Genomic DNA, 15,248 nt, shown 5'->3' with positions numbered 1-15,248 from the left:
CTCTTCCCTGAGTTCGACCCGTATTTACACGATCCGTACACTTGCGGTTATTTAATTTCACAAACAAGTTTTTGGCGCCGTTGCCGGGGAAGAGAGTTGCATTAGAATCTTAATTATTCGAAGTGTTAGATTAGTAGTTATTTTTAGTTTAGTTATATTTTTGGTTTCTTACCTATCCATCTCTCTTACTTGGTTTTCTTGTGTTTATGACCGTAGGTTGGGTGCGGAACTCGGCCAATCGACTGGAAAGAGCAAATTGGTTAGAGACGGCGGAAGACATCGAACCAAATCCAAATCAAGTAGTCATGGCGGAAGAACAAGAGCCGCCCAAGTGTTTGCGCGATCGCTTCTATCCGGCCCGAACCACGCAACCTTCTTGCATTAGATTGCCGATTGCACATGGCAATAATTTTGAGCTAAAATCACAATTTATCTATTTGCTTCCTCATTTTCATGGCCTCCCTTCGGAGGATGCTTATTTATTTTTACTTGAGTTTGAAGATGTATGTGATTTGATTAAGTTGCAACAACTTACCGATGATGCGGTAAAGTTGCAGTTTATTACGTTTTCACTCAAGGATGGAGCCAAAAAGTGGTTCTATGGCTTACCAACGAACTCCATCACCACTTGGGAGGAGTTCGCCGTCGCTTTCCTAAAAAAGTTTTTTCCATTACATAAAACTAATAAGCTTAGGAACGATATTTTACAATTCAAACAAAAGCCATTAGAGTCATTTTCTAAGTTTATGGAGAGGTTCAAAGACCTACTCCAAGAGTGTCCTCACCATGGAATTGATTTGTGGTACTTATGCCAAATTATTTATGAGGGCATAGATTACCAAACAAAGCAACTTCTTGAATCCATGTGTCCTAACGGTTTTACATCTTTCACGGATGAGGCCGCGGCATGGAACTTCTTACTTGATTTGGCGGAAAAAACAAGAGAGTGGGAATCTACTCAAGACGGTGAGAGAGCCACTTCAAGTAAGGAATTTCTAATAGAGGGTGCCGTGGCAAAAGAGGCCCATCTTGATAGCTTAATCAAAAGACTAGAAGCAATAGTTGTGAAAGGACCTTCACGAGTCAATCAAATTGCACATAGTGTTCCCATGTGTAATTGGTGTCAAGCTACGGACCATGTCATAGAAGAGTGCCCAACTCTTGCTAAATTTGGTAATTGTAATAAGAATGTAAGTGCTTTGTATTCTAATAATCCTTATTCTAGCACTTATAATCCGGGATGGAGAAATCATCCCAACTTTTCATGGAGTCAAGGTGGGCCATCCAATTTCCAAGGCCAAGGCCAATTCGGCCAACCTCGGCCCACCTTCTCTCCCACTTTTGTTCAACCATCGTCTTCCCCTCCTACTTTTCAAAACCCCATGATTAATAATGTTTAAAATCAGCCCCCTCTGGGTTTTCAAAAGCAAGGGGAGTCGGCACGAATTGCATCTTTAGAGAAGAACATGGAGCTTCTCATGAGTACCTTCATGACGGGCCAACACAACTTAGAAAAGCAAATTTCTTAACTTGCTACGGCCCTAAGTGAAAGGGAAAAAGAAAAGATGCCAATTCAACCCATTCCTAACCCAAGGAATGTGGCCATGAATGGGAATCAACAACTACAGGTGAATCAGTTGAATGCCATGCAATCTAGTTTATCGCAGCAAGAGCTCTCCAACCAATGTAATGCCATATATGCTTTAAGGAGTGGACGAGATTACCACAAGGAGGAGGTCAGATTCGAACCCTCGAAAGATCATCAAGAGATAGCCAAAGAGGTAAGTAAGGACTCCCCTCTCACAAGTTCAACTGCGGAACCCGAACAGGTAAGTGAAGAGCAGGCAGTTTCTCCACCTGAAAAGGAGTATGTGCCTAAAGCTCCTTTTCCAAGAAGACTTGCTAATAATAAGAAGGTGGATGCCATAGATAAAATTTTAAATGTGTTTAAACAAGTGCAAATTAACATTCCTTTATTAGATGTGATTTCTCAGGTTCCTACTTATGCCAAAGTGTTAAAAGATTTGTGCACACAAAAGCGCACAACTAATGTGCCCAAGAAGGCTTTCTTGGCCGCAAACATAAGTTCCATCTTGTCTCAACAAATGGTGGCTAAGTATAAAGACCTGGGATGTCCTACTATTTCTTGCACTATTGGTAACACAAAAATTGAACATGCTCTTTTGGATTTGGGTGCAAGTGTAAATCATTTGACTTTTTCTGTATTTAAACAACTAGGACTAGGGGACCTCAAACCAACCACTGTCACTCTCCAATTGGCGGATAGATCAATTAAGACACCCAAAGGGATGGTTGAGGATGTATTAGTTAAAGTAGGAGATTTTCTATTTCCCGTTGATTTTGTTGTGTTAGATACGGAACCCGTTGCTAATATCAATGATCAAATTCCTATCATCCTTGGTAGGCCTTTCCTTGCTACTAGCAACGCTTTAATTAATTGTAGGAATGGCCTAATAAAATTATCTTTTGGCAACACATTTGTAGATTTTAATATATTTAGGCTAGGTAAGCAACCGAAATTACATGAAGAAATCAATATGTTGCATTTATTTCGTGACGATATAGAAACTAATTTTAAAATCGATTTTGATGCAGGTTTTCAAGAATCCTCGGAAGAATTGGGAGATGTAGGAGGGAAAGACTTCTTTTCTAATGCTCTTAGCATCCATCAAATAGAGCCAAGAGGACCCATATTTACATCCCTTCCCAAGCCATTCATTGAAGAGGCCACACGGTTAGATTTGAAGCCTTTGCCTTCAAATCCAAAATATGGGGTTATAGGTGAAATTCCAGGCAACATTATATCATAGCTAGTATTCTAATCGGTATAAGAATAGGATTGACAACTAGATTTCTCTTCCCTGAGTTCGACCCGTATTTATACGATCCGTGCACTTGCGGTTATTTAATTTCACAAACACAGAACCAACTGAGACCACAGATACAGAGGAAGATTGGCAGGATTGCTTGGCTCCAAACCTTCTGAACTCTCTCTTCCTGGGAGATTGCCTTATTATTGCAGTAATTGGAGAAGATTCTGCATATGCTAATCCTCAGAGCTTCATTGTCGCAGCTGATTGTGAGTTCTAAAAATTAAGGAAGAAGTAACAAAACAGCTCGACGTGGGATTCTTACAAGTGGTGGAGTACCCTGAATGGCTAGCAAACATTGTACCAATCCCTAAGAAAGATGGCCGAGTGCGAATGTGTGTGGACTTTAGGGATTTGAACAAAGCAAGCCCTAAAGATGACTTTCCCTTACCCCATATCGACATCTTGGTCGACAATACTGCTGGCCATGCCTTGCTATCCTTCATGTATGGCTTCTCTGGCTATAATCAAATCAAGATGGCACTCGAAGACATGATCAAAACCTCGTTCATCACACAATGGGGCACTTACTGCTATAAAGTGATGCCATTTGGCTTGAAAAACGCAGGAGCTACTTACCAAAGAGCCGCCACCACTCTGTTGCATGATATGATTCATAAAGAGGTGGAAGTATATGTAGATGACATGATTGTCAACGCAAAAGAAAGAGAAGATCACCTCGGGAACTTGAGAAAACTCTTCCAAAGAATCTTGAAATACTGGCTTCGCCTCAACCCAAGTAAATGAGTTTTTGGTGTCACATTCGGCAAATTGTTGGGGTTCCTAGTTAGCCAAAGGGGGATACAAGTTGATCCTCAAAAGATTAAGGCAATCCAAGAAATGGATCCTCTAAGGACAGAAAAGGAAATTCGAGGTTTTCTGGGAAGGATCCAATTTCTGAGCCGATTTGTAGCTCACCTAACCTCCACCTGTGAACCCATATTCAAGTTGCTGAAGAAGAATGCATCTAAGGAATGGACAGAAGAATGCCAAGAGGCCTTTGACAAAATTAAACAGTGCCTATCTGAACCACCTGTCCTTGCACCAGTAATTTGAGGGCAACCTTTGCAACTATATCTGTCAATCACTGATACAGCTATGGGTTGTATGCTTGCTCAACAAGATCCTGAAACCAAGCATGAAAGAGCTGTCTATTATTTGAGCAAGAAAATGTTGGAATACGAGCAAAAGTACACTTCTTTAGAAAAAATGTGTCTACCACTTGTTTGGGCCACCCAAAGGCTTAGGCATTACCTACTCTCTCATAGAGTGTTACTTTTGTCTCGAATGGATCCTTTGAAGTACCTTTTTGAAAAGCCTGCTCTAACAGGGAGAACCGCTAGATGGTTATTGTTGCTCTCAGAATTCGATATTACATATGTCACTCAGAAATCTGTTAAGGGCAGGGCTATGGCTGAACAATTAGCAGAGATCCCAATAAAGGAAACTGGGATCGCGGCTTAAGCGAGGTCCAGGTGAATTGGGGTTACGAGTTGCGGGTTCGGGCTTGACTCGGGTTGAACCGGGTTGGGTTTGACTTGGGTTGGGGCTGAGTCTCGGTCCTAGTCGGACTGGGTTGGGTTGGGTTAGGTCCAGGTTGGATCGGGTCAAATTAGGTTCAGGTTGCGGTTCCGGGCTCGGGATTGGGACTGTGGGTGGTTGTGCGGGTTCGGATTCGGGTTACGGGTTCGGGCTGAACCGAGTTGGGACGGGTTGGGTCCGATTGGATGGGATTGTACCGGGTTAACTTGAGTAAGGCGGGTTGGATTTGGGTTGCATTGGGTTGAAGAGAAGGTGGTTTTGGCTCAGGTTATGGTAGATGGGGTTAAGTTATTGGATTAATTTAGGTTGGGTAATGGGGTATGGGACATTGCCATGTAATGGTTTGAGGGTTATGATGGGCATGTAATTGGCTGCCATAGGGTGCAATTGCCGAATGCCATAGAATGGGGTATGGGTTGGGGTTGACATGATGGATTTAAATAAGAAGTAGTCTGTTGATTATGGGAGGTATGATGGCTATGGGGTAATGGGATTGGTATGGGTGTAATACTATGGGAATTAATTTGGCATGGGGAAAAGGGGTTCGGCTAAACTATAGGGGTGGAGAAAAAATATGGCTGGATGGGATAGTCAAGGATGGATATGGATAGCATGGATGGAGGTATAAGGTCTGGATGGAAATGGGTGTGGTAATTGATGTACGGAGATGGGATGACCTCATGGCCATTGAGGGTGACCGAATGACCATAGGGGTGGGAGGTTGGGTTCGAGTTGGGTTGGGTGGGGTTGGGGCGCGGATCAGGTTGGGTTAGGTTTGGGTTTGGGTTGGGCGTGGGTGTATCTAGGGTGGGGGTGAGTTGGGTTGGGCGTGGGCCAGGTTAGGTCGGGTGGGGTGATTGGATAGGGCGTGGGGTCAGGTTAGACTGGGGGTGAGGGTAGGTTCGGGTTAGGCTGGTTTTGGTTTGGGGTTGGGTTAGGTTTGGTTGGGTCAGGTTAGATTCAAGTTGGACTCGGGTTGCAGTTGGGATTCGACTCAAGTTGGGCGTGGGTGAGTTGGGTTTAGGTCGAGTTCACCTGGGTTAGGCTCGGGCTTGGGGGTTGTTTTGGGTTGGGCCGAGTCGGCTTCGGTTGGATCCTGGCTGACTCGGGTTAGGTCCAGGTTGGACCGGGTTGGTGTGGGTTTGGATATGTTGAACCGGTTCATCGGGTTACATTCGGGTGGGGTTCAAGCTTAAGATTCGGGTTCCGGTTTGGGGTGCGGGTTTGGGTTGGACTCGAGTGGAACTCAGGCCCAGGTGTTGAGGCTTCGTTGGACCAAGTGGGCCCGGATGGGCTGGACGGAGTGGGTCCCAAGTGAGCCTGGATGTTTGGTTCGGCTAATGCATGCTGTGCATTGGTTTTGGACATCTCTTATATGCAAACAACATATAATAAATGGCCTAAAAGAAAAATAATGTGCATAGTAGACATGGATGAGGTTTATTTAATTTGGTGGAATTAAGGTCTAATTAGGATGGATGGGCTAGGGGAGGTTGAATCCAATCGGATTGTATGTGCATGGCATGTGCACAGAATGTAGCTAATTAACATGCATCGTACATCGGGTGGACCCAGCACATGTGATAGAACCCATGTGGGTTTTGAGTTTGGCTTGGTTGCACATATGCACAGTGTCTTGAATCGATTTACATATATCGCATGGCCTTGATCCAAAAGAGTTTTGAGGTTTCGGTAGGATTAGGTTCACAGCTACTAACCATATAGGTTCGGGCAGGGGTAAGGGTGCGGCAAAATGGTTTCAAATAGGGTTTTGGGGTCTAAAGAAAGCCGAGTAAGGATTTAGGTAGGAATAAAGGGAAGAAGATAAAAGATATATTAAATTCCATGCAAATTCCTTCCCTTTCGTTCAAATTTTATAAAAATTTCAAAACTAACGGAGGGTTTCAATCCTTGAGGATTCGGAATTTGAACCTTCGCAAATTCATAGATATGAACTTGTGAAGCTCTTCAAATCTGAAAATTCAAGAAGGGACTGAAAGAATTCATATGGCTTTCCTTTAGAACAAATTAAGAGAAACTTAAAGTTGGCCTACCTCTTTGAAGATGGTCCGCCCCTTATCTTTAGATGATAGTCTTTTGATTCCTCGATGTTCTTTGGATAATGATTCCCTGATTCCTTTTGATAGTGCAACTCATGATCGGTTTTGATGGTGGTAGAGGGTTTTCAAGGAGAAAGAGGTAGGGCAAACTCAACCCAAAGTTAGGAATTGCACGAATTTTTTTTTGAGTGGGGATGGGAGGTTGAGAACTTTTTTTTTTTTTGGATGGAGCAATAAAGGGGGTATTTATAGGTGAAGGATACCTTGAGTTGCTATGTTGGAGCAATGGTTGAGATTAAAAGATGGCAATTTAGAAATGATTAAAAGGATGAGATCAAAGTATCTAGAGAATTCCTTTCCCAAACTTGTGAAACGTATGGATTAGATGCCCAAAATACATCCCCTTTTAAATAATAGAAGGAGCTTGTGTGGTGGAGATTGTTTGCACAAACTAGGAAGGAAAGGGAAGTAAATAAGATGAGGCCAAGTGTCCCAACAAAATTTTGCAAATAAAGAATCAAATCAAGAACAATTAGAAACGTCCAAAAGAGGAGTGCATGCTGGAAATTTGGCATGATTCCCTACTCAATTAGAAGATGACACTTGCCTCTTTTCCAAAGTTGTAAAATTAGCCCAAAATTATTTCAAATCTCTAGACAATAGGGGAGGAGGAAGCAAGCCACGTTTTCCCAAGCGTGGGAAAACGTGTGGATTGTATCGTCGGTCTTTTGATGGCATTCAACTCTTGTGTATCACAGAAGATCAGGCTGTGAAGATCCTCGAAGAAACCCATGAAGGTGTTTGTGGCCCACACATGAATGGAAAAATGTTTGCTAGGAAAATCTTGCGCCTTGGATACTATTGGCCCATAATGGAATCAGATTGTTTTGCATTTGTTAAGAAATGCTATAAATGTCAAGTACATGCCAATCTTATCCATGTACCACCTTCAGAGTTGCATTCTCTCACATCGCCCTGGCCATTCTCGATGTGGGGCATTGATATTATTGGAAAATTTTCACCAAATCATCAAATGGACACAAGTACATCCTTGTAGCCATTGATTACTTTACCAAATGGGTCGAGGCAGCCTCATATGCTTCACTGTCATCAGCATCGGTTGCCAAGTTCATCAGAACCAACATTATTTGCAGATATGGGGTTCCACATGAACTGATATCAGATAACGGCTCTCATTTTAAGAAAGAAGTGATTACTCTCTGCCAGGAGTTCAAAATCAAGCACCACAAATGCTCACCCTATAGGCCACAAACCAATGGAGCTGTTCAAGCTGCAAATAAAAATATTAAGGCCATCCTCAGCAAAATGTCAGAAACTTACAAAGATTGGTCTAACAAGCTTCCATACACTTTGTGGGCCTACAGAACATCAATTTGAACCTCTACTGGAGCTACTCCATATTCCCTGGTCTATGGGATGGAAACTGTGTTGCCGGTTGAAATCCACATACCATCGTTGCGAGTACTAATGGAAAGTCAATTACCCAAGACAGAATGGGCAAATGCCAGATATCAAGAGCTAAACATGTTGGATGAAAAGCGACTCAAACCCTTATACCACACCCAAGGCTACCAGCGCAGAATAGCAAGAGCCTTTAACAAGAAAGTTAAAATCAGGGAATTGGAGGAAGGAGATTTGGTGTTGAAAACAAACCGGGCACCTACCTCTGACCCTAGGGGCAAGTTTAAACTGAATTGGTCAGGACCATACATTGTGGATCAAATCTTACCTGGAAAAGCCGTCAGACTCCGAGATGAGAATGGTGAAATAATGGTAGAACCAACGAACCTTGATCCATTAAAAGGTTTTACGTTTGAACACCGGAAGGCCTCCTTTGGCTGAACAAAATCCCAGAAATTATGACCCAAAATATAAAAAGAAAAACCCCATTTGCAAACCATTTGAGCCTAAAAATTCCTTTTACACCCTAAAACTAGGGGCATCTGCCCTTAACTACGCAAGACCTGATCCCTACACTGGGGTACGTAGGCAGCCTGGTCAACCCAGGTTCAGTCGCTTAAAAAAAGTTACTATACTTGAAACTAGGGGCATCTACCCTAAACTACGTGTGACCTGATTCCTATACTGGGATACTTAGGCAACCTGCTCATTCAGGTTCGGTCGAAATTTGCAAACCTCAAGCTATTTTCTTTGTTAAACCTCATCCAACCCATAAAGTCCTTCCGGTGGACGGTGCTAAGGTTCTTAAAAAAAAAAAAAGGGAGTCTGTTACCTGCTAGATTGAAAACCCGCAAAGGCGGTCTAGGCAAAAATTAAGGTCATTCACCTGCTAAGTTGAAAATCCGAAAGGCCAGCTTAGGCAAATATTAAGGTGCAGGCCCGCTGAATCGAAAACCCGAAAGGGCGGTTCAGGCAAAAGCTAGGGCATATGGTCCGCCGAATCAAAAACCCAGAAGGGTGATTTGCTCATGCTAAGATAAGATCAAAGAAGCCAAAACCTCAGAATTGCTCTCCTATCCAAATAGGTTGAGCAAGCCAACTCTACATTCTTGTGACTAAGGAAAACGAAACCAAACAATCCAAAAGGAGTTAGTAATAATCTGAGGGTTATTACTGAACTAGCAAATAAGTACAAATATTTATCTATGGATAAATTATTCTTTGAAAGGCCTGACCTGCCAAATAAAAAGATATAAATCATTCTCAGAAGCACGGATCATCCGTCCCTTTTGTTGCACTCCAGTGAAAAATTTCTAAAAATCATCGTCAGTGCACTTGCACATCTATTTCCTTATTCTTCTTCCCCCAAAGCTGCGACAAAAGAATGAAAGAACCAATCTTCTCCAATTGATGCAATAAGTCATTAAAACCCAAGAGAAGGAGTTTCAGAAGCAATTAAAATAGCCGATCAAGTAAATCCCAATCCAGACAAGGCAGATACATGAAAGCAGAATCAGCAAAGCCATCAAAGCTCGATCCAGACAGGGCAGTTCACAGTCAAGCAATTCAGCAGAACCAAAAATATTACCGGTGCACTGAATGAACTTCAGATGTGGCTTTCTTGAAAATAATGTACCAGCAGAAAATTCAATAAAATTCAAATTTCTTTCGAAAACTTTTGTAAAATTAATTTGTGCATTTTTTCTCAGCAACAAGAAACAATCAGTCATTGCAAGATCTTTCGGGATTAAGTACATCCAAGCTATTTTCATCTGGCCATCTAGGCCAATCCTTTTCGATTCCCGTCTCGCTGACCCCCAGTCCCGCTGGCCCCTGTCTCATTAATAGACAAGCCTTTTCCGCAGACAGGTCAATTTCGCAGACAAATCAAATTCCCTTTGGCTCTCGTCTCGCTGACCCCAGTCCCGTTGGCCCCTCGTCTCTTTAACAGACAGGCCTTTTCCGCAGACAGGTCAATTTCGCAGACAAGCTCTTTTCACCCGGTCATCTAGGCCAATCCTCTTTTATTCCCGTCTCGCTGACCCCTAGTCCCGCTGGCCCCTGTATCATTAACAGACAGGCTTTTTTCGCAGACAGGTCAATTTCGCAGACAAATCAAATTCCCTTTGGCTCCCGTCTCGCTAGCCCCACAGTCCCGCTGGCCCCCCATCTCTTTAACAGACAGGCCTTTTCCGTAGACAGGTCAATTTCGCAGACAAGCCATTTTCACCTGGTCATCTAGGCCAATCGTCTTTGATTCCCGTCTCGCTGGCCCCCCGTTTCATTAACAGACAAGCCTTTTCCGCAGACAGGTCAATTCCATAGACAAATCAAGTTCTTTTTATCTCCCATCTTGCACCCATAACCACCTGCACCTCAAAATCTGACCTGAGTTGCACCCATAACCTATTTGCACCTGAAAATCTGACCTGAGTTGCACCCATCATCCATTGGCACCTCAAAATCTGACCTGAGTTGCACCCACCTGCACCTCAAAATCTGACCTGAGTTGCACCCGCACCCAGCTGCACCTTAAAATCTGACCTGAGTTGCACCCATAACCCACCTGCACCTCAAAATCTGACCTGAGTTGCACCCATAACCCATTTGCACCTCAAAATCTGACCTAAGTTGCACCCATCACCCATTTGCACCTCAAAATCTGACCTGAGTTGTACCCGCACCCAGCTGCACCTCAAAATCCGACCTGAGTTGCACCCGTACCCAGCTGCACCTCAAATCTGCCCTGAGTTGCACCTCCATCCATTTGCACCTCAAAATCTGACCTGAGTTGCACCCGCACCCACCTACACCTCAAAATCTGACCTGAGTTGCGCCCGCACCCACCTGCACCTCAAAATCTGACATGAGTTGCACCCATTTGCACCTCAAAATCTGACATGAGTTGCACCCAATCGCAGATCCAAATCCTGACCCTTTTGTCTCACTGTCCTCAGTCTTAACAGCCTCGTCTTTCGACAGACAGGCTACTTCCGGAGACAGTCGGTTCCGCAGGCAGGACAATCGTCCACAAGAACCATATTTTGGCCTCCAGGTGAATTCCTTATTCATTTGGACCAAAACTCTATCCCTAACATTGTCTGAGTAGACCAAGGTCTCCTATAATCATCTTCTTCAATCATCCGTAATCTTCGCCACACTTCTATCATCCCACCTTGCATCATTAGGATAGAAAAGCATGTTGCATGAAAAATAATAAAAATCACAAAATTTTTGTATTAATCTGCATTTAGGATTGCATTGCATTGGGGGGTATCGGGTTGTTTTGTTTGGAGCATTTCATTAAAATTGCCATAAAAATACAAATTGATACATCATATCGTCCATCTGAATGGGGCTATTTTCAGCTAAAGTTCCGCAAAATGAGAATGTCTCTTTAACTTTGGCATGCGGTTACTAAGTAACCTTTGCCAAAGAGGGGCATCTGTAGACACCCTCATTTTGCTACACTTTAACCAACAATAACCTAATATATTGATCCGTGGAATTTCACTAGTAAAATATGCATCCTCACATTCCCTGAAAACCAAAATGATAAAGAGATGTACCTGCTAAGATGATTAGACCCGAAAAATTGAAAAAATGCCCTGATTCGTGATTTTAGAGTGTTAAATCCATACAAGAGTTTCTCTATCACGGATTTATGTGTTTTAAGGCATTGATATCTCGATCTGACTTTACAGATCATCAATCAGGACAAAATAAGCTAGGGTCACTTCACAACTCGGACCCTGATTCTATTCTGAGACCCCATTTCCGTAAATCGTCAGATCGAGGGCTGATTTTTAACCTGGGTATCTTTCTTTACCAAGAATTTGTGATCATTTATAATATCAATCAAGGTCGATCTCAAATTTGGATTAAACATTGGGCCACTTTAATTAAGCAAAAACCCAGTGAAAAGTTACGGATCAAGGCGGGATAAGCGAGATCCGTCGAGATCGTCCCATTATATCATCGATATCAAAACTCTCTAATGTCTCAACTATTGTCAATATCATGGTTTAATAGTTTTAACCGTTGGCCCATGTAGACACTCCATTTTGGCCGAACCCCTAATAGCTTGGTTCGAGTAGAAACCCTAGTAAACTAGTGTTTTAGAATTCCAAATTTCTTCATAGAATATATTAGGGTTCCAAGTAGGTCTTCGCAAAATTTTGTTGAAATCTGTTGAATTTTACCCAATAAGCGAGTAAGGTTTGTAGTATAGTGGTGTGTAGGAATCAGGGGTGTGATTTGTCTAGCTTGGGGTGTGCTCATAGAACAAAAGAGAGGTGGAACCATTAAGGTGAGGGTGTGCTAGTACCATTTCTTGAGTATAATTTTTACTCATTCTCTTCACTTACCTGAACCACCCCTGTAGTGAAAAAAAGAACTAGTCAAGTTGTACAAGAGTGGGCTATCCGAAGGAAGAAAGAGGGCCTAAATATGTCAATTCCAATGGAGGGTGGTTTATCAAGGCGAGAGAGTGCCCTTACCAATTTCTATGTACACCTAACTAAGAGAGGGAAGGGGTGAAATTATCAAGGTAAGTGGTGTTAATATCATACTATGGATGTGCCAATATCATTTCATTAATGAGAAGAAATGAGGAATAGAGTGGGTGCCATTACCATTTAATCACCTATAAGGCAAAATAGTAGTACAAATACACATCAAGGTGGCTGTCCAATGAGAAAGAGGGGTTAAATATGCATTTTAGGGGCTCATTTTCACCCATTCCTTATGGAGTAAAGTAGACACAATTTGCTAGCAAGGGCTAATTAGGCAATGCAAAAAGAGGGCGATGAAAATGTCATTTCCTTTCATATAGCCATCCGGTTAAAGCAAAGAGGGGAGCTATCCATGAAAGGAATAAGGGGTGAATATATTATTTGTTTACAAAATTGGCCTTGGAGTTAGAGAAGAAGGGGGAGTGAATTATTAAAAAGGGTGGGCTTATCAAAGAAGAGAAGGAAAAGCTTATATATATCGTTGCTTTTTACTCACCTCTTTATTTTCTTTTACATAAACTAAATTTCTTGTACATAGATAGAAGGGATCTATCAAAAGGAATGGTTGAGATGATTTAGCTTTGGGCATGATCTAATTTCTCCCAAATTAAAGTCGAGGGTGGCATTTGAGAAAGTGGGCGAGGAAGCAAAATAGGAATAGCCATTTATGCCATTGGATCAAATTATGGGTGGGAGATTACAATTAGAATTTGGGCTTTGTGCATAACAAAAGTAAATAAATAGAGGACCTGCTATTCTCAAAAAGAGAAAAAAAAGGCCCTTCATTTGCAAAAGCCAGAGAGAGAGAGAGAGAGAGAGGGAAGAAGAAGAAGATGAGGAGGGTTTGCTACCCTATGGTCACGATCTACACTATCTCGGCTCTCCCTAGCAGCCACCACCTCTATCTACCATTTCCAAAGCAATCATCGCCAAGCTCCGGTCCCAAACCTCCATTACCACCACCATCAAACCCTCTTCATTCTCCTTCCAGCCAATTCAATCAATGATTCTACCTCCTTCCCTCTCTAATATCATCATTTCTCTCTCAATTTCAGCTATGCGATACGGACGGACACTAATAAGAACGCAGGCAGCGGAAATGCAAAAGAGAAGAGCAAAGATTCCCGACCCAGAGCATGTTATTGACTCCACCACAAATCTGTTGAATGAAGGTAGCTTGCTTACTCTCAGCCACTAGTTAGAAGGAAATCCCTTGACTTCGCTTATGCTCAGTCAAGTGAGGCGACTTCATAGGTCCTTGGTTCGACCTCCCGTAGCGGTCCTTGCTTTTAATAAAGCGGAGCGGGGCCAATTTCTCGTACCTGCTCAGTGTGCCCCCTAAGAAAGGGAATCTCATTTGTTCGTTTAAAAGAAAGAAAGAAAGAGGGGGAATAGAATACAGAGATGGGGTTTGAGAGAAGGAAAAGAGGAGGAGCGCCCGACTCCCATTAACTCCGGCCATAGATCCGGCCCTACCCCTGCTACCGTATCCTCCTCACCTCTGTCATCCTCATTTTCACCCCACTGAAAAATCAGATCTGACCTCCTATCCCAACTATTTTCCCACCTCAAACCCTAAATCCGATCATTCTCTGGCTGACATCCCTTCTTCATACATATGCCTAATATTTTCACAGATTTTTTTTTTTGATCTTTAACTTGCTTCATCAGTTTCGATAAAATCAGTTCCTGTTTTTGTTTTGAAACCCTAGCTCTCGGATCCAGGCCATTTTTCGTTGCAGAGAGGAAGAGAAGTAGAGGAGAGAAGGGGGCTTTCATTTCCCAAAAATCAGAGAGATGCTTCGGATTTTTCTCTTCCTCGATTTTGGTAGAGATCCAATTCCGGTATTTTTTCTTGGCCAAATGTCTCTGCTCTGGTAAATCGGAGCTCAGATCGTCATCCATAGCAATGAAATCTGCTTTGTTGGCTTCGTCGACATTTATGATCATGGCGGTCATCTTCGTTGAGGGTCTCAAACAATTTTGGTAATTCGCAGTGCTATTCTGAACCCAGCACAAGGTAACTCTTCTAAACCTTTGTATGCCTGAAAGTTTGCATAGATATCTACCTTGTTTTTCAGGAGACCACATGTCGAGGGTTTGATTGTATGAACTATTTGATCTCATTTCCCTACCCCATGTCGTGGGTATTATTTGCTTGTTCTCTTGGATTCTGAAGCATTTGCAGGTTTATTAAACTTGATACTCCTTGGTGTATGTTGGCTGTTTCTCTGTTGAATAAAATTCTTGTTCTCTTATTTTTTATTTATTTTTGGTTATTGGAAAGTAATGCATGTCGATTGGATAATGGTGATTAAATTATTTCTTCGCCCCAGGTGTTTTGGATTACTCATCTGTCTTCATTGTTTCTTCTGAAAAATATGAGTTCATTGTTTCAATGATTGGAATGGTTTGGTTTCTTTATCACGGTTTCTTTGTGTGAATTTCCTTAAATACCTTGCAAACTTTGACTACTTGATTTAGATGTGTCCTATTGAAAAGCTTAATGACCCATGGTTACGGACTAGTGACTAAATTTCTGGAGTAAAGTCAATAAATTTTCATAGTATGGGAAGGCTATTGTTTAGAGATGGAATGTCTAGATATATGCTCAGGTTGCGCAGTTCTGTTTATTCTCATACTTGTTTAGCCTCATCATCTATTGAGAGGGAAATGCCCAAATTTGCTTTGATGTTTTAGTTATCTCAATGGTTATGCAAGGTTCATGTTATAAACCAGCCCACTCATTTATAATTCAACCATGTTTTTCATGTTATAAACCAACTCATTCACTTATAATCCAGCCCTTGTTTACATCC

General features: G+C 42.2%; 1 long non-coding RNA gene and 1 other non-coding gene across 2 annotated transcripts; one reads left to right on the top strand and one right to left on the bottom strand.

The window, feature by feature from the left end:
* Positions 1–686: 686 nt before the first annotated feature.
* Positions 687–793, bottom strand: LOC143889026 (small nucleolar RNA R71). Its single transcript, XR_013254651.1, has one exon. It is a non-coding gene; the product is annotated as a small nucleolar RNA R71 (small nucleolar RNA).
* A 12,216-nt stretch (positions 794–13,009) lies between these two features.
* LOC143887070 (uncharacterized) lies at positions 13,010–14,687 on the top strand. The gene is made up of 2 exons (XR_013254013.1): positions 13,010–13,601; positions 14,142–14,687. It is a non-coding gene; the product is annotated as an uncharacterized LOC143887070 (long non-coding RNA).
* The last annotated feature ends 561 nt before the right edge of the window (positions 14,688–15,248 follow it).

The sequence above is a fragment of the Tasmannia lanceolata genome, unplaced genomic scaffold, assembly GCF_043159265.1.
Source record: "Tasmannia lanceolata isolate RefF3 unplaced genomic scaffold, GAP_Taslan_0.1 ptg000012l, whole genome shotgun sequence".
Taxonomy (NCBI): Eukaryota; Viridiplantae; Streptophyta; class Magnoliopsida; order Canellales; family Winteraceae; genus Tasmannia; species Tasmannia lanceolata.
Note: the sequence above shows the minus strand (reverse complement) of the source record. Positions and strands in the feature narration are given on the sequence as shown.